The 18,548-nt window shown below is 40.0% G+C and overlaps 1 protein-coding gene across 1 annotated transcript in view; it reads left to right on the forward strand.

Moving 5' to 3' along the window:
- Positions 1-18,548, forward strand: part of TPK1 (thiamin pyrophosphokinase 1) — a gene marked incomplete at its 5' end in the record, with an annotated part of 308,235 nt that overhangs the window by 57,874 nt on the left and 231,813 nt on the right. The window lies entirely within an intron of this gene.

Below are 18,548 nucleotides of genomic sequence, written 5' to 3' on the forward strand. Positions count from 1 at the left end.
ATAAGGGCTGGCAAGGGGTAGCTGTATGGTTAAAAGTAATTGCAGTAAGGGATGAAGCAGGCAGGATGTATTCATGGCACTTAATTCCAGTAAACCTAAAGTAGGTGCCTATATAGGCAGAGGAGTGAGAAAAGAAGGGAGAGACTTGCACAGGATGATTCAAAGCATCTGAACGAGTACTGTACCCCAAATGGGCTCTCCTTCACTGGCAACATCAGCAAGAAATGGCAGCAAGGAGTGCTCAGTGGAAGGGCTGTCAAGTGTATTTTCTACATGTCATTCTACATGTGTTTTGGTTTAAAAAGATACACTGAAAGACATTCTGTATTAAATAACGAAGGGCAGAAGGGTAAGTATTTTGATCTTATTTCTTTGTCCCACCTTTCCTGTGTTTTGAGGATTGAGGTTAAAAAAGAGACAGCAAGCCAGACGTGCACAGTTACTGAATGGCAGTATTTAGCATCTTGTAGTACCTGGCATGTGTTGCTTTATGCTGTGTTCCGTTCATCAGGCTTTTTTTTGTCTATTGTTTGGAATTTGAATTCTTCCTCTTGCAATCAAACCTGTGCAGGGTGACCCTTGGGGCACGGAGCGCTTCTTACTGTACCACTAATGGGCCCTTAACTCTAGTGCTTCAGTGAAGGGTTGGGATAAGAAGCTGAATAAAATCAAGTAGACCACAGACTGTCTTGCTTGAGACTACCTCAATGGGTTCCTGTCCTCTGAGCATAACTGCGTTGAAAGTAATTACTGGTGCTGTGAATAGTTTTTCAAAGAGTCTATGAGAGTTAGGAGCAGAAGTCCTATTTAAGCTAGTAAGACTTCTGCTGGTAGGTTACTTCCAAAAATAGGTGGATATTTTCTATCTAAGTAAAATGACAGAGGAAGGTGGTGACATAGTGAACCTGAAATGCTTTTCTTCAGAACATCTCAGCTTCAGTAAACCTTAGTGAATCCAGGACAAGGTTTTAGCAACACCTGACCGACAGTCCTAGTGGACTACTGTAGATGTCAGCACTCCTGTGCCTCCTGGATCCTGCTTCTGAAGGAGTCTCAGCAGAGAGACAGTTGCAGGACTAGAAGAACCTGGGGTTTTGGTATGTGAACTGAAAGAAGTTCTGAAAGAATGAAATATCCTTAGAAACAGTGCTTGTTGACCAGCTGTATATGCTTGAGATCTCATAAAGGAGTGATGAGAAGGAAACAACAGGGCTGTTGATCCACAGAACATTACCAGCTACACAAATTGGGGGAAAAAGGGAGAGAAAAATACAGAGGAGAAAAAAAAGATAAAATATTGACCGACTTCTCTAAGTTACAGCAATCTTGGGTGTTATACCAAGTATAGAATGCTGAGACATAAGTGTTATTTTCAAGTAGGTTGTGTCCCTATCAAAATCACTTGTTTCATTAGCCCTGTCACTTTAGCATCAAGTAAAAATGAAGGTGTGATGTGGTATGTCCTGTGTTTAAAAAAAAAAAAAAAAAAAAAAAATCACATCGATAAGTGTGGCTATTCTAGGCTAAAATCATCCCAGGTGTAACTCCTCTTGACCTCAGGAAAAAGTGGTTGCAGCTAATTAGCCTTTGTCTTATTACAGACTTGTATGAAATCTATTTTTACTGACATACTTTGAAAAGAACTATTTCAGTCTGTACAAGTTTGCGTGAACTTCCTTCTCTGTGCTTTGTGAAGGACGCTGAAATCTGATTTCTTCACTTCCAGGGGACAGCTTTTACCACTCTTACCATACAAGCTGGATAAGTGACCATAGTGAGGTAGTATAAGCTAAAGACTACCGTGATTTTAGTCTATTATATTCATTGCTCTAGTAAACCAATCTAGAACATGTTCCCTTTCTGTTAGGTACATTCATACAGTATTAGTGCTGTCCTAAAGGTAGGAGGGATGAAATGCTGGAGAAGCGATAGTTTGCAAAAGCAGGATGAAGAATAATATGGCAGAAAACACTGGTAGTTCACTGAAGGATTTATTGGGTTGGGTAAAGTGGGGAGGGGACAAACCAAATGGCAAGAGAAATTGAAGACAATAAGTCAGTAAAGGGGAATAGGTAAGGGAAAAAGGTCTCACAGTAAGTGAAACTGATATAAGGAGACGGAATATGGGAAGGAGAGGTGGATGCAGAGGGTTGGGAATAGACTCTGAGAAAGCGCAAGGCTGGGAACATCAGTCAAATCCATCAAAAGTGCTTTGACTGTAGCTCTTAATGCAGCCATTTTTACCAGTAGAGGTTGTACGGTGTCCTGGTTTCAGCTGGGATAGAGTTAATTTTCTTCTTAGTAGCTGGTATAGTGCTGTGTTTTGGGTTTAGGATGAGAATAATGATGACACACTGATGCTTTGGTTCTTGCCAAGTAGTGCTAAGCTGTTGCTAAATAGTTGCTAAGCAGTGCTTACACTGGTCAAGACTCTTCAGCTTCTCGTGTTCTGCCAGGTGCACAAGAAGCTGGGAGGAGGCACAGCCAGGGGGGCTGACCCCGACTGGCCCAAGGGCTGTTCCATACCGTATGGTGTCATGCTCAGCATAGAAACGGGGGGGAGAAGAAGGAAGGGGGGGACGTTCAGAGTGATGGCATTTGTCTTCCCAAGTAATCGTTAGGCGTGATGGAGCCCTGCTTTCCTGAGGATGGCTGCACACCTGCCTGCCCATGGGAAGTAGCGAATGAATTCCTTGCTTTGCTTTGTTTGGTGCACAGCTTTTGCTTTACCTATTTAACTGTTCTATTTTATTTTACTTCAATTATTAAACTGTTCTTATCTCAACCCACGAGTTTTCTCCCTTTTAACCTTCTGATTCTCTCCCCCATCCCAGCGGCGGGGGGGAGTGAGCGAGCGGCTGTGTGGGGCTTGGTAGCTGGCTGGGGTTAACCACAACGTAGAGCTTCCCTTACAGTCCTTATCCTAATTGTGGAAAATATGTGGAAGAGACAGGGCCCTGCTTTTCTCTGAGCTGCACGTTTTTGTGTCTGGGAGGTTCCTGTAAGGAAGACTGGATCCAATGGAGCCTTACCTTAACAACCCTGTCACACACCCTAAATTCCTGCTTGTATTTCAGTGATGGTTCTAGCTCCTGGTTTGAATCCTGTTTAACAAAAAAATTGGTAGGGAAAAAATCCAGTTTACATTAGTCTCTAGGGCTACTTTGCAAGTGGTTTCAAATGTAAATATATCTTTAGCAGAAATGACTGCGAGTTGAAAGTCTGAAGATGTCTCTACATGAAGTTTGAAAAGTATGGAGGCCCACGTTTTAGTGACTGAAAACAGAAGGGGCTTTCTGGAGAGTAAATGGAAGTTCCTGAGATTTTGATTCTGCTCTTTAAAATCTCTTTAATCAGAAATTCAGTGACTTATTTATGCCAAGAATTTCAGCAATGTCTAGTGATCGCAAGTACTTCTGGTTTTTTGATGTCTCCCTAGTGAAGTACCAGGAAAGGGGCAGAATTATTGCAGTGCTAAGAAATCACCTCTGGAAAATTGTCCCAAGTTCAGGATCTGAAAACTGTTTCTTGTTTCTGAAAACATTGCCCCTACAAGCTATACTGTGCAAATGATCCAAAATTGTCTTCATGTCCTCGCTTGATGGTAGCATGCTAAATGGCCGTGCATTGTAAAGTACTTTCCATTCTTAAATGTTGACAATGACAGCTGTAAAGTGCAAGAAGTTATGGTCTGAAAAATAAGATTATTATTTCAAGAATCAGAGTAAAATGGCAACATTCTCCAGCAATTTGATGAAGTTCCCATCAGTGCTGTATTTCTGGGAACGGCAGGTTTGTTGTTAAATAGCATCTTCAGATTTGCTTGTGGAGAAAGACATATTACAATAGTTTTTTTTCCTTAGGTTCCATTTAACCTTTGGCTTGGGTGTTGTTATATCTATGGATTTACTGATAAATGCAGTTGCAGAATTAAAATATTGGTTAATGCAGTTCTGCCTGGCTGAAGAGGAAGACTATTGCACTTGTGCTTTCTGGTAAGAAAACATGTCCATGGGTATTTTTCAGTTCTTACAGTGGTTGTGATACATTAGCCACTGTGCCTTCCTCAAAAGGATTGTGATCTTTTTCCACAAATAAGGAGTTTCTGTGAAGGCTTTTAATCAAACAGAACATGTTGAACTACTTTAAATATTAGCCATTCATACTACAATGTGTTCTTGGCTGATGTACTAGAATAAACTACCAATATTCTTTTGGAATGGGCTGACTGAATCCTGACTTGTGGGATGGGTATTTAATGTTGGACAAGCAGATGGGAAGGAGACATCTATGGGACCGGGCTGCAAAAATGTCTATCCTTCAGGAGTACTTCCCTAAATAGTCTCTTTTGTGGACCATTCTTTTCAGTGAAGGAATTTGGGATCTAGCTATGTCTCCTTATTATGCTGCCCTACCAGCCATTTCTCTATATGCATAGTATATAGGCATTTTATGACTCTTTGTAGATCATGAACATGGAGGAACTCCAGAAAGAGGAATGTTACCCTAGAGGTTTCAGCTCTATATTTTTGGGGGGTCTATATACTGAGATAGCAGGAAGCATACTTCTACCACAGCAGTGTAATAACTCAAATCCAAACTGTGTTACGTTGTCTTCGTGTAAACAGTATTTTCTTACACTACATCTGTTGTGATTGCTTTAAATCGAGTTTTTTCAAGCTTCTATCTCTATCAATATCCATTTTACAACAATCAAAGTGGCTATTGGATTTTAAATAGTATCTTGAATGTGAGGCAACTTTCCTGTCAAGGTCAGCCTACTGTTTGGTGAAAATGCTGCTAATGAATGGATTGTTAGCACCTGGAGGTGACTGCGAATTACAAAATATCTCCTCTTCCTGAGTAATCAAGTAAAGAAAGGTGCTAATTTGTATCATGAATTTCAGAGTCATCTGTCTCTGAACGCCACATGCTCCCATGCATTTTATGTTCCATATGCTTTTGTCTGCAATATAATTGGTGATTGATATTTTGAATGTCTTCTGTGGAGGTCCAAGAGCTGTGTATAAAGGTAAATAAGATATAAATACAAGTGGCAATGCAAAGCTCAGGTAAATATAGTGAAGGGAAGGTAACAGATTAGCTGGAACAGTTTGAATGTCTCAGAGCAGAGAAAAGGGTATTATAGTTTAATAACAGGAGGGAAATAACCTGACTTTCCCTGGTGCCATTTCTTCTTCTCCATGATTGATACCCTTTCCTCCATCGTCTTTAGTGGTTGAACTCACCTACGGTTCTGGAATTATTGGTATGTACAGCCATTCGCTTGCCCTCTTACCTGTCAGCAATGAACTTGCCTTGTTGGCATATGGTGCGCTTTTTTCTCACCTTTTATTTTCATTTCTAGCTGAACTTACTTGTAATATATCTCAAATTTGTACTAGACCCAGAATTGGCAGCTGGCATAAAACTTGAGTGAATTTAGAGCAGCTACTATTAATAAATAGGAAAATGTTCATAAAAATGGTGATCGGGATGTTGCATGGACTTGCATGCTTTATTGCACTTTCCAGCAGGCATCCAGACTAGCAGTAACTCTTACCGCTGGCCTCAGCTAAACTATTCTGTTCTCCCCTGACTAATATTAGGCTCCTGATAAGTCAACAATGAAGTTCATTTTTCCACATTTGAATCAAAACAGGAATATAATTTCTAGTGTGTATTTAGTAACTTAAATTTGCTGTTCTGTGCCACTCAGTTTAGATTTAAGCAACATATTCTTACACTGGTGTGCTTGTTGTTGGACTGCATGCAGTGAGTTAATGTCCTTCAACTACAGGAGTCTGAGAGAAGTTATTTCAAGTGTTCTCGAGGGTAGGGAATCTATGATATACTTTAGGAACAAGAAAATCTGGACCTGATTAGGGCTGGCTAGCACCATGCTTTAAGCTTGGAAACAAAGTAATATCTGGATCTTAGGACAGCAGTAGTTCGCACTAGCAGGGATTTTGGGAAGAGAGTTTTTCTAGACCAAGCTTTGCCCATGACTCAGTGTATATGCTTGATCTCTACCAGATTTTCAGTGATGAACTGGACGTTTACATTTCTCTTCGTAAAACTAAGCTTAAAGCTCCAGAGATATGGTAAAATTCTCCCATTTGTTTCACGTATGTTGTTAGTGCCTTTCTGGTTCAGAATCAGGGCTCTTGAGAGGTAGCCTAAGTGTGTGGACATTTGGAAAAGTAGGTCTCATTGATTTTTGTGAATTTTTAGGCACTTACTGACAAAACTGAGAACAGAGCTGATCTTCCAGGCCTTTTGCACAGTTCAAGTTCCCCCCCCCCCCCCCCCCATAGTAATACCTGTGATAGAATGAGGGCTTTAGATAAAATTTGAGACATACTGGGCTGCATTGTCTTTTTTGTTGATTTTAATTCTCTGCAAATCCAGCAACAGGAGATTTTGAGATCTAAAAGGAATTTTTGTTTGTTTAATGGATTTGAGATTTTGTTTGAAAAATGAAAAAAGAGTAATTAAGATCCTCCTCTGTGATGCTTTGAAAAGCTAAACACCACTGAGCTGGGGTTCAGAGTAACAGAAAAATAGAGAACTACTTTGAAGTACTAGTGAAAAGCATAACGGATGATTACAGCGCAAGAAAAAACTAGGAGGTTATTACAGTGCTTTTTTCTGTTGAGCTGGGATGCAGATCCCATTAGGGGAGTGTTGTGAATCCTGATTTAGGATCCTGCCACTATGCCAGTTTGTCGCGAAAGAGTGGAAAGCATCTCACTCAAAAGAGGGAAGCAGCAATATGTTTTATTGAGATAAAATAATAATTTGACAGAGTTCAATGAATTCGATGGAATTTAACAAAGTTTAACAGGGGCTTGCTGAGGTTCAGTAAGTTTGATGGCAAGGTTCACCTTATTAATTACTGTATGGAAGAAACATACAAAGGAAAATTGAGTTAGAATCAAGTTAGAATGATTCACACAGAGACTGGAGATGAAAAGGGTAAGGAAGACCCTCCCGTTGACTCATGAGGTTCAGAGTGGACCCCCTTGCTTTCTAAACTCCTGATGGAGCTTAGGTGCGGCTAGGTCCAGCCTTGGTCTCGGACTTGGACAACGGTTTATGTCTCATGGAACTATCTGTACAAAGTTTATAGTGATTAATATTTAATAGCTACATAGATTAGTAATGTTTCATTCATATTAATTCAGCATGCTATCAGTTACTTACCAAAGATCTGCTATTGGTAAAAGGTCTCTCTGCCTCAAGGAGCAACCTTGCGAGGTGTCCCAGCTCAAGGGGAGATCACCGCCGTGCAGCCATGCTGCCTAGCAGGGAGAGCTCAAAGAAGGCTCACTTAGGCTGTCATATTTATAGGATAAAGTGGTTGCCTTGTAGTCAAATTACATGCGATGGGAAAGGTATGCATGAGACTCCTTGTACCCACAACTTTCTTTGTTTCTTCATAGGTGAGTTTTGGAAAAGCCACACGTTATTCATGTGTCAATCGCATGATTGGTGTACCAAGCTCCTATGCATCGATGTTCACTGTGTCGCTCTGCTCCTTTGTGGGTTTTTAGAGAACAGATTGGAACTAGAGGAGTTCTTGGCCCAGCTACAGCTCAGGCCTTTACCTCCTTTGGAGTCTGTACCACACTACCGCTAGTTTGGTTAAGGGGCTGAGTGCCTCCATCACAGGGAGTTCCGTTGTCACAAGATTTGCTGTATAGAAGCCTTTGATAACATCGTGCTGTATATTGGGTTACCATGACGTTTCCCAGAGGGCAGTTGAAAGAAGGCGCTTTGGAAAATATTGTCAGGAGGATGCTTTAGAGCATTCCGAGCAGAAAGGGAAGCATAGGGCAGTTGAAAAAAAGATGATTAATAGCTCGTTTTGTTAGTGATTCAACAAGAGAAATGGTCCTGGGAATGAGCCCAGGGAGGAGGGTGAATGCATGAGGTTAGCAAAAGTTAAGACCTGTGACAGAAGAGAGCAAGTTCTTAATCCCATAAAAGGAACACTTGGATTTTCACTGCCTCAAGCTACACAGTGAGAAGTGTTTAAAAAGATCGTTGCTCTGGGAGTCTCTACAGGGCAGAAGTATTATTTTCATAGCTAGAGCTTAGCATGAATCCACTACTAGGGTGAAAATGTAAGGTCTTGTAAGAGACGGATGTTATCTAGGCTTGCTGACATCAGGGTCTTCTCACTGGCTGTGATGGCCTTTGGATCAAACCATTGTGTTATAGTCTTCCTTTTTCTCTTACTCCGGGGTTGCCTTAGGGCAGACAGACTTTTTTTTTTTTTTTTTTAAAAAGCCCATACTGGTACAAACATGTCACCATTAATCTTGGTCCGGTGGTTATTTCAAATGGTGGTTGTTTTTTAAAAGTGGATCTCCTCTTTTTAATTTACCTAAATCTAGTTATGTTTCCAGCCTTTGAATTTTAAAAATTTTGATTACTTTATTACCATGATTGTAGTGATGAGTAACAGCCAGTGAACAGTTTAGCTCCTCTGTAATAAGTTGAGACTATGCTAGTATTTATTGGCTACTTGGCAGATGGGGCGTGCATCCTTCACTGTATTCAGTGCCTGAAGGGACATCAGTAGTTTGAGAATATGAATGTTGGATTGCTGGTTTTCTCATCTAAATGGATTACGTACTGTCTTGTGCTCATCCATATTATCAAGTATTAAAATTGAACTTCAAATTCATGTAAGTCAGAAAATAGCTAACTTTGCCCTACTCATTATCTCCGCTCTTTTGTACAGGTAGGCTGTTTTGTTAGATTTTAGCATTACATAAATGTGTTACTAAAAATAGTATGTGCATTTACATTTTGAAAACAGCATAGTGAGATTTTTTTTTTAATGTGTAATTGGTTAGATAGCTTGCCACACAACATACCATATAAGTTCTAAAATGATTGATGCACCTGTGTCAGACAGCTTTCTCTGTGATTCTTTGTTTTTGTTAACTACCTTCTATAGCATCACTACTTCTAAGCTTCTTTAATATAGTTTGGTGTTATGTTATTCAAAAAGTCTGTGTGAGATGCATGCAGATGTGTTTTGTTTGAGTTTAGGGTCATGGGTGGTGTTTATTCCTAGGCAAAGACCAGTGTTTTTCAAGAGTTAATGGGGGTCTGGGCTCCTCACTTTAAGTACCTAGTTGGAGACACTAAGAGTTTGAGTAAGAAGAAAATAGTTCCTATTGATACCAAATAAACAGTTAAGCCTGATGACTTCACTGGGATCATTCTTATGATTTACATACCGAAAGTAAATGATCGGGTGCTTTGCTGGATTTGGTGTGAACTGCATCTTGTTGGGGTGAGCCAAAGGAGCTATGTAAGGTGTCAATTATATTATCTGAGCATGACCAGTTATAAGAATGATTTGAGGACTTTCTGAATTTAATTTAGTTTGTTTCCTGTGCCATAAACATGTTAATATGTGGGATAGAGCATGGATGTTCAGCTGTTGAACATCCATATTAGTTGAACAGTTCCAGAACTTTGGTTGGGTTTTTTGTCTTGTTTATTTCTGATTGCACCAAAGATTTGCTTATGTACATGGATGAAGTCTGTTGAGTTTGATTCGGTTTCAGATATTTGCACCAGCCAAAAACTTAGCACATAAAAGTGGAACGAGTATTGTGGCTATTAACACCTTTTTTTCCCTCACAAGTTAACAATTCTTTATCTAATACACTGAGGAGACAACAGTGACGTACAGCAGCCTGACTTTGGTTGCATTGACAATGAATCACATTTGAGCAGAAAGAAAAAAATTGTCATAGGTTTCTCATTCTGGGAAATTTCATTGACCTCAGAAATAGCAGAGACAATCTATAATTTTTAGAAGTGTTTTATTATCATCTTCCATTGTTGGAAGCTTTATGACTAGGAGCCTGATGTAGAGGCTCTTGATATCAATATTCCTTCAGTTACTTTGAATTAATTTGGCTCAGACCTTCACAAAATTCTTTCTTTAGAGAGGACCTGCTCCTGTTTTCACTGAAATGAAGTTTAACATTAACTCGGATGTCCTGGATAAGGTGTTGCCACAAGAACGAATGTTGGTTCAATGTAAGCTGCAGTAGCACTGAAGTAATTCAGTGCTGTAGAGTATGAATATTATTCTGTTGGAATTTCTTTAGAAAAATCCCAGCTCCTTCAAACTTCAAACCCTTGCTGCTTACATTCACAGCCCAGGGTTTGGTTCCTTGGGACTTCTGTTTCTGGCAGTATGAGTTGTTCAGCAGGTAACTAAGTTTTTGCTTATGTCTGAACATGCAGTTGTCTTTCAACATTTGTAATGTTACCTGCATCAAGCACTTTGCATTAGCTCCTAGCTTTCAGTACTCCATAGTGTTAGCTTGGTGTTTGTGAGGTGTAATAGACTATGAATAATCAATAGTCAGGTTAGAGTGGATGGTAAAGTCTAGAACATCACTCTTGAAATGTGTTTCATTCTAGGAGGAACAGAGAAAGAGGGACTGATTTGACTTGGCAAATCTTTGAAGAGGCCCCAAATATTTTGAAGTGAAAGAACCGGAGAGGCTCAGAGTGCATCTAGACTGCGCTATTGGGCAACATAAGTGTCCTAAGAAAGAGCATGCCTTTGTAACATGCTGTCACAATGACTTAAAATGAATTTGGGGCTATGCCAATTCTGCACTTTAATAATAATCTTAAGATTTTTACGAAGAATTTTAAGTTATTTAGCCTGTGAAAAGGTACGGTTCAACAAAATAACACAACTCATGTTTAATACAGGGTTAAGGTGGGTAAAGCTGCTTTGAAGTCCATTGAGGTACAAAGCAAAAGTGCTGTAAGTGCAATATCTGGCCCAGATCATTCCGAGGGAAAGAGACTTTGATTATCTTTTGGTTTTTGGATGCCCAAATTGGCATCTTAAATGGACTCTCTGGCTTTAAGGGGACAGTGACCCTCCCTCTAAAATACATGCCAACCTTCCCTTTTACCCACTCAGGATTGGGAGAGAAGCTAAGCACTGAGCAACTGAGGCATCCAGTCATGTGGCAGGTCTTAACAGCTTGGCCTATGTTTCATCTTGATTTAAAATTGCTGAAAACACTGAATGTTTGAACAGTCCACTTACTGTCTTGACAGCTAATCCAAGATAAAGGGAATGAGAGTTATACCTTCTATTCCTAGGAGGATAAATATTAAGTCCCTTACTCCTCAGGCAGAGCATGACTGCGAACAAACCCTTATAAAGCAGCAGTGCGGTATACTCTCTCGCTCTGTAAAATCTAGAGGTTGAAGAATTTTAGAAGTCAGTAGAAGAATCTTCTATGTAGGCTTACATCACAGAAGTATTGAAATGATTTCTCTCTAATTTTTATAGTTATTTTTTCCTATCCCAGTTTGAGTAAACGTTGCTCCTGTTTTTTCCAGATGATAATGAGGTGAATGATGGAATTGGTGTTAATTTCATAAGGTGTGGAAAATAGTGTCCTCTGTGACAGATGCTGCATTTGAAGGAGCCTCTGTGGTCATTCAGACTTAGACCTTTTCACTGCTAAAAAGATGTGAAGTAATTACAGATCTGGAATGTGATTTTTGATGAGGTTTCCAGAGAAAGTGGTTAATGTCAGCAAAATGTCCTCAAGAAGTCACAACGTTTGATCATTGCCAAATGAGTTGACCTGAGCGTGACATAGATCATGTGTCAGCTCTGTTTAGCTGAGCTATGTAATCATTTTGACAAATGTATGCAAGGCTGTTATGTATTATCAAAAGGCGTATTTAAATTGCAGGAAAGGCTTTAGACCATCAGAAGAAGCTTCTGCCGGGAACAGTAGTTTCACCAAGAAATTTGAGTCTGTTGAATCCTCTGAATATCTCACAGAACTGTCTGTTTTGGTTTGCTCTACTTACCTGCCCGTTTTTCATAGTCAGAGGAAGTTTGTATCTTGGAAACTCTGTTTCTTGGTTTATTTTTTGAAGTTGGATAACTGTTTCAAAAGTTATGGTGGGAATGGAGAGTGAGCAAAGACATAGGCAGAGAGAGAGGGAGAGGAATGTGCCCAAGTACATAGAGCATTACTGTATGATCCATACTCTTTAGGAAATAAGATTAGGTCAGGTAAAGAGGGATTACAACCAATTTTAATTCCCGGGAATATCAACATCTTAAAGAAGTAGACTGGTTCTTCCACTTTGTCTGTACATTGTCCTTGGTGTTGCTGTAATATAAATAACTGATATTAACAACTGTTTGGCAAAAGCCACAGTCTTCCTATTTTTTGTGAATCTGTCTTTCCCTCTGCTTCCTGAAAGAGAAGAGAAAGTGCAAGAGGGTGGATGAGGTATAGCAAATGTCCACTAAATGTCACACTGACAAGGTTTACAGTTGCACTTCCCATTTTGCTTACTCCACTGAGTCCCCCAGTTGTATCTCACTTAAACTCCAGCTAAATGTCGCAAGTTCTTAGGTCGGTGCCAGTGTTTTCCTCTTAGTCAATGGACAGAGATCTGAGTTGTCTTCTGGCTTTCCACAGAAATTTAGATGTATCTGCTAGGTACCTAAAATTGAGGAGATGAGGAGTGCTGAACAGCAGCCCAGATGTGAGGTTATTTTTTTCTTCTGTTTCCTCGGTCAGTTTACTGCAAAAACAAGAGGCAAGTGAACTTTGTGGCAGCTGGTATCTATAGTTAATCTGCTTTATTTAGTCTGTGTTGTATGTCTTCTACCTCAAGTCTTTCCCACTAGCCACCTCAAACCTTCCTTTTCTATTTAGCAACAGGGGAAGGACAATGAGGTTAAGACCCTAGAGACTGCAAAGCTATCATCTAATTTTGAACTTACCTTGGTTGTCATTTTCCTTGACCACCTCTTTTTTTGTAGGCCTATGCACCTTTGTCATAGAGCAACACTCTCATTAGAACTTTGTAAAACCCAGATACATATTAACAAGGCATCTGAAGTTGACCTTTTGTCTGGGAGGGAGATTGCTAATGCTCTTGGCAGTGATTTGTGAAGTTTGCTTTCCTCAGTGAATTTAGAATCAGTGTAGTATTTAAGCTCACTTCTAAATCATGCATTTAATTTTATTGCTTTTTCTTTAGATCTATAGATTTGAGTGAGCATTAATGCATCAGTCATATTTCATTCAGTGATTATAGTGCTTGATATCCTTTGTATTCACCTTCTAGAAATGCTTTGGCAGCAGAACTGACTATGCAAAAATGTATAAGAAAGGGCAGAAATAATAAATGCACTATCACTTTGGCTGACGCAGTTCTACATTTTGTTTGTGACCCACTGTTCAGCTCTGGCAATTTAAATATACATATGCAGTGTCCTTTTTCAAAATATGCAGGACAATAGGTAGGCTCTAGTGTTATTAGCGTAATAAATCTTTACTAAAAGAGGTTTCTCTTATATCGCAAGTGCATGCCGCTGCTGTTCTCATTTAGATAGTAAATTTAGAGGTGTGCAAAATTTGTTGAAGTTTGCTGCAAGTCTTAGCAATTTTTTTTGTTTTTATTTTTTTTTGTAAGTGTGCTGTCTTATCCCTTCTGGGACTGCTTAAAATAACATGAATAACTGCGCATTGAACCTTTGTCCCTGCTGATGCAGTAGCATCACATTGTCTAGGGCACTCCTTTATCAAGGCAGCACAGGATGCTGTAGTTGATAACCCATCTCACTAGCTATAAAAGGTTGGGGAAAAAGGATCTTGAAGACACTTTGGGGCAACAAATTTGATTTACATTTTATGTGTCACGTTTGACTATGGTAAAGAAATATCCAGCTCATTCCCAGCTCCAGAAGAATGGCGCAATCATTGCCTGCAAACTGAATGCACTGCTAAAAAGAAACTATAAAATATTTTGTTTGGAATGGTTTGGAGGTGTTTTTAAGCCTGCTAATCTTCTTATTCCTAGTTTATTTGTGATACTTTACCCAGCATTGCATTTTAAAAGAAGAATATCACTATTTCCTGTGAATTAGTGTGGTTGTTTGAAGCAACTCGGGCTTAATGATGTGTTTTTCTTCATTCATAGAGACAGTTGTTGAGCCTGTAAAAGAGGAACTTGTGTGGACGTTCCTTTTTTTTCTTACTGAGACTGCAAGACCACTGTAGAAGTTCAGGTGGGAGGCAGAAGTGTGTGTTACACACTAGTAGGTAGTGGATATTGGTGGATTCAGTGATTTCACGCTGAAGTCTTAAGAATTACAGAGAATGGTAAGAAATAATGCTCTGATTAGTGACAAAACCACTCTGATACAGGCTGCAGATTTTTGAGCTTTTGTTTGGAAACCAAGTGCATTTTCCCTGTTCAATTTTCTTCCGTGTGGAGAGGTCAGAAGTCATTTCAGTCTCTGCTCCCTTGGGAGTTGCAGTGATTTCTTTTTTCTACAGTCAGTTAGGAACTATTGACCTTGCCGCAGGGAATCTAGAAAAAGTAGGATATGAAAGTGGGACATAGACAGGTATGCATCAGGGCACCGAGTCCTTCCCTGACGTCTCTGTGGAAAAACTTTTCCTCACGGTCCAAACATGGGTGAGTGATTGTCTAGCCACATATTTCTATAAAAGGTCACTTAAGAGGTTTTTCTAGGTCTAGAGGTGTTTCTGGTTCTCACATCATACCTCATTTTCTGTTTGGGAACCACTACCAGAATCAGAATTGTGTTTGAAGTCATACTCCAAGTACATCCCCTGTCTGTGATCTTTCTGAAGTGCCAAATGTTTCCAGACACTGAGGGAAACGGCGCAAAGGAGCATCTGGCACCACAGCCAAGTTTCAAACATACATGTTCTGAGCAACCAATGCTGTGATGACATGAATGTTAAACCATTTCTGGGATATCTTCCAGTTCACTCAGTATTTGAAATACTTGTGTTAAAACAACTGTTTTTTCAGACTGTTGTTTCAGTCTATCGATAGTGCTGTAGCACAGGTTTATTTTGTTTAGAAAAGGCATTCTGTATCCATGCTAGAAGCAGCTGATGGAGAAGCTGAGTGGTAAGGTTGACACACTGTATTTTTATGGGGAATATATGGCATATTTGGGCATTCCAAGAGAAACATTGAAGTAGTAATATACCCAAACATAAATAAGCAGGAGGAATGCTTTTTCAGAGTAGCCTGGAGAAGTTGTGCCATTTAAAATTGGCGGGTTTCATCACCTTCAGTTCTTTGGAAAATCCTACCCAAATCATGTGAAAATACATGTTCATCTAACTGAGACTCCCAGACTTCCTTTTCCTCATTTACAAATGAAAGTTGGGAAAAGATCCTGTAGTGCTAAGATGTGAGTACCCATACAGAGCAAGTCTCCCTTTTGTGCATGGTGGTTGTTGACAACTATTCAAGCAATAACGCTCGTCATAGTTTATGCTTTCAAGACTTAGTGGAGACTTTGGGTACGATAAAGGAAGAGGCCAAAAGCCTTCATCAGCTGTGAAGGTTGTGTATGGCTATGTGGCAAGGCACACTGAATGCTGTCATCTTCTTTTTTGTATGATTTATTAATGTTTATAGAGTAAAGGTGGATAAATCTTCTTTGAGCTCTTGCTGGCAAAACACTGTAAAGTGTTGAAACCATGGGTTAGCTTTTTTGTGACTTCATTAAATCTTGGCTCAATGCCTGCCTTCTTAAAGTAAGATGGACTGTAGGTGATGAGCTGGCATACCATTCTGGATGTCAGTTTGTGTAGGAGAATAAATCACAAACCTGCAAGGTAGTAGAGCCTTAGGTTTTAACAAAAAAGCTCAGGCAGACAAACCCCAAACAGCAACACTTTCCCAAGTAACGCTTTCCTTGGATAAGTATTCTTTGGAGGAATGCAGTAAAATGAATCCCGAGTGTTAGGAGCCATTTTTCAATCTCAGCTTTTTTTATCTGCCAACCTTCTGTTGGAGTTTAATCTATTAAAGTTCCAAATGGGTGTGAATTCCAGTTCATTGCCCACTGATATTATTTAGGCCATAAGACTTGTGAAATGGATTTTATTGACACGTTTGAAAGTTAACCCTCTCCTACGCTCCTGTGCAGGGGACAGCCACTGAAAGCGCAGACTGCCACACTTGTCAAAATCTCTAATGTAAAATCTTTAGAAATGTGGACAAATATTGATGTCTTGGGCTGCAAATAAATTACATTTGTCTCGCTCAGAATCTTAATGCTTTTCAGTAGATTCAAGAGGAAATGAGTAATAAACTCATGTATAATACCAAGACACTTATTCAGATGTTTTATATCATTATCTTTTATGTGCAGCCATAGGCACTTAAGACAGAAGTCCTCATCATGTCAACAGTAGTTGTCTCCTTGTCTTCGGTCAGAATTTCAGAAAGGAGAAGTGTTGTCCTCTGCTGCCTTTACTGCCCTTGCTAACAGACCTCATAGCACTCCAGTGCAGTGAAAGTCTAAGCAAGGGTTGCCCTTCCCCAGGAAAAGAAGGGAGAAGTTTCCAATAGGATGAGCTGTCTGTACAGAGTTAATAAGACACTTTCTTCCGTCCCTCCCCCTCCCCTCAAAGATGCTGCAATGGAAAACAGATATGGACAACTGCTTCAGCTGTTTCACATTCTTTATCTGAAAGTTACATTTTTATAAGTAGCTCATAAAAGTGTAATAAATTCTGATTTGCTAAAAGCCATCTGGTTAATGGATTGCTTCAGAACTATTTATAATAGCAGCTATCTGTGTAATTAACAGTTATAAAACATACTGCTTGTGCCTATAAGATGCATGTTACCATTGTTTATTAACCCTTTGTAAGGGATGTATGGCTGCATTCTAAAGTCGAGGACAGATTTTGTGTGAAGAAAGCATAATATTGAGTTAGCAATTTTAAATACTGCTTTTAGCTGTACCATATCTCTAGAAATTGTCTCCCTCCACGAGTGTGCGCTGTTCTGGAAGGCTTACACCTTGGCTTTAAATGTGGTGGTTGATACTATCTCTTAAATTCAGCGTTTGGTGAAGGCAGGTGCAGTGATACAGCCTGAGTTTGGTCAGCCTGAGCAATGGATTCCTTTCCAGAACATATGGGTGTAAACCTCATCTTCCATTCAATTGAAAGGACGAACATACCATGAAGAGATCAAGAGAGAGGTACAAACACGCGGCATTTTGTTCTGATGTCTTTATTGACTCCAGATGTGTGGGGCTGAGTTTCAGGTAGAGGTTGTCAGACTTTCACCAAGTCCAGCCTCATCTCTCCTCCTTGTTTTGGCACGCTCTTGCAGGTCCTCAGAGACTCGCACGGCACAGCCAGCCGCCAATGTAGTGCTATTAGGAACTACCACAGAGTTGCCACTGACTGGTAAGTTGAGGGTCAGGAAGCATCACGCTGTGTCCTGATTCGACTACTTCCATACCTTTAGAAACAAAACAGAAAGGGCGTAAAGGTTCCGAGTGTTTCTCATGTCTTTTTCCGTGATATTCAAACTGATGTCTAAGAGGTGAAATACCACATATCAGTTCCTTGGGCTGGATCCTCTTTGCGGTGCTCAAAAGCCTCCTTCTACTTGAGACTATTTTCCTAAGTGTTTCTTTAAAAATCTCCCAAGGATCCAGCAAAATAAAAATGCGTAGCTGATCTTGTGTGAAAAGAAAAAGACTGCAAGCACACAGCAATTTCGAAGAAGCTGGCAGGAATTTTTAATGTGACCGAAAGTGTCTGAGTGACAAATTAGTAATAAAAATGTCACTAATTAGACTGTAGTAGAATCTTGATAATCAAAACTACTTGGGTGAGACTAAATGTATTCAGATGACAGGGAGCCCAGATAATGGGAATCAGCTGAACAGAGAGGCAAGCTGGCAGCTTGTTACAAGGGGAGGCTTAGAGAGATGGTGGGTGTTTTGAATAAACAAGCACCTAACATAATTTACAGAACACAGTCCAAAAGTAGTAATGAAAGGACAGCTGGATCAAGAATTTCACATACTAGGGAAACATCAGCTCCCTTGAAGGAAGGAGGACAGAGGCGGTGCTAGAACTTCTCTCTGCAGTTTTATTGAGACAAGTAAGCCTGGGAAGTCTGGCTTAAACCCTCTGAAGTCTGCTCCGTCCTACCAAATGGATTCTGTGTGCTCAAGGGGCCTCTTGGGTCCCCTGTTCGGCCACCAGCACAAGTTCATGACATGGGACGTCAATAGGAATTGGGTCTGCGGTGGGATAAATTACCTCTTTAAGAGGGTTAGGGCTAGCTGATTTCCTGGGGTAACAGGCTAGTTCTGCGGTAGGAACTGGTGACACACCTTCTGGGGAAAGGGAGGAGACACTGGGAGGTGTTCTTTATCCTTGAGGCAGCTGGCGTAATAAATGCAGTTTAGTAGACAATATGCTGAAAATGTTAGAAGTTGCCATTTGCAGAAAGGTGAAAGTTTGACAGTAAGGGAACAAGATGTCCATAGAGGGAAGGAATAATCCAATGTCAGTATCAACTGTTGTATGAGGAAGAAAAACCTTCACTCTTTGGCAGGGGAATGTTTTTTAAGCAGAAGCTTTTTGATTCATTGGTTGGTAAGTTGAACTGACTTACAGGGATGCTGTGATCCTTTAAATAAT

This window comes from Platalea leucorodia (assembly GCF_965183815.1).
Source record: "Platalea leucorodia genome assembly, chromosome: 1".
In the NCBI taxonomy this organism is placed as follows: domain Eukaryota; kingdom Metazoa; phylum Chordata; class Aves; order Pelecaniformes; family Threskiornithidae; genus Platalea; species Platalea leucorodia.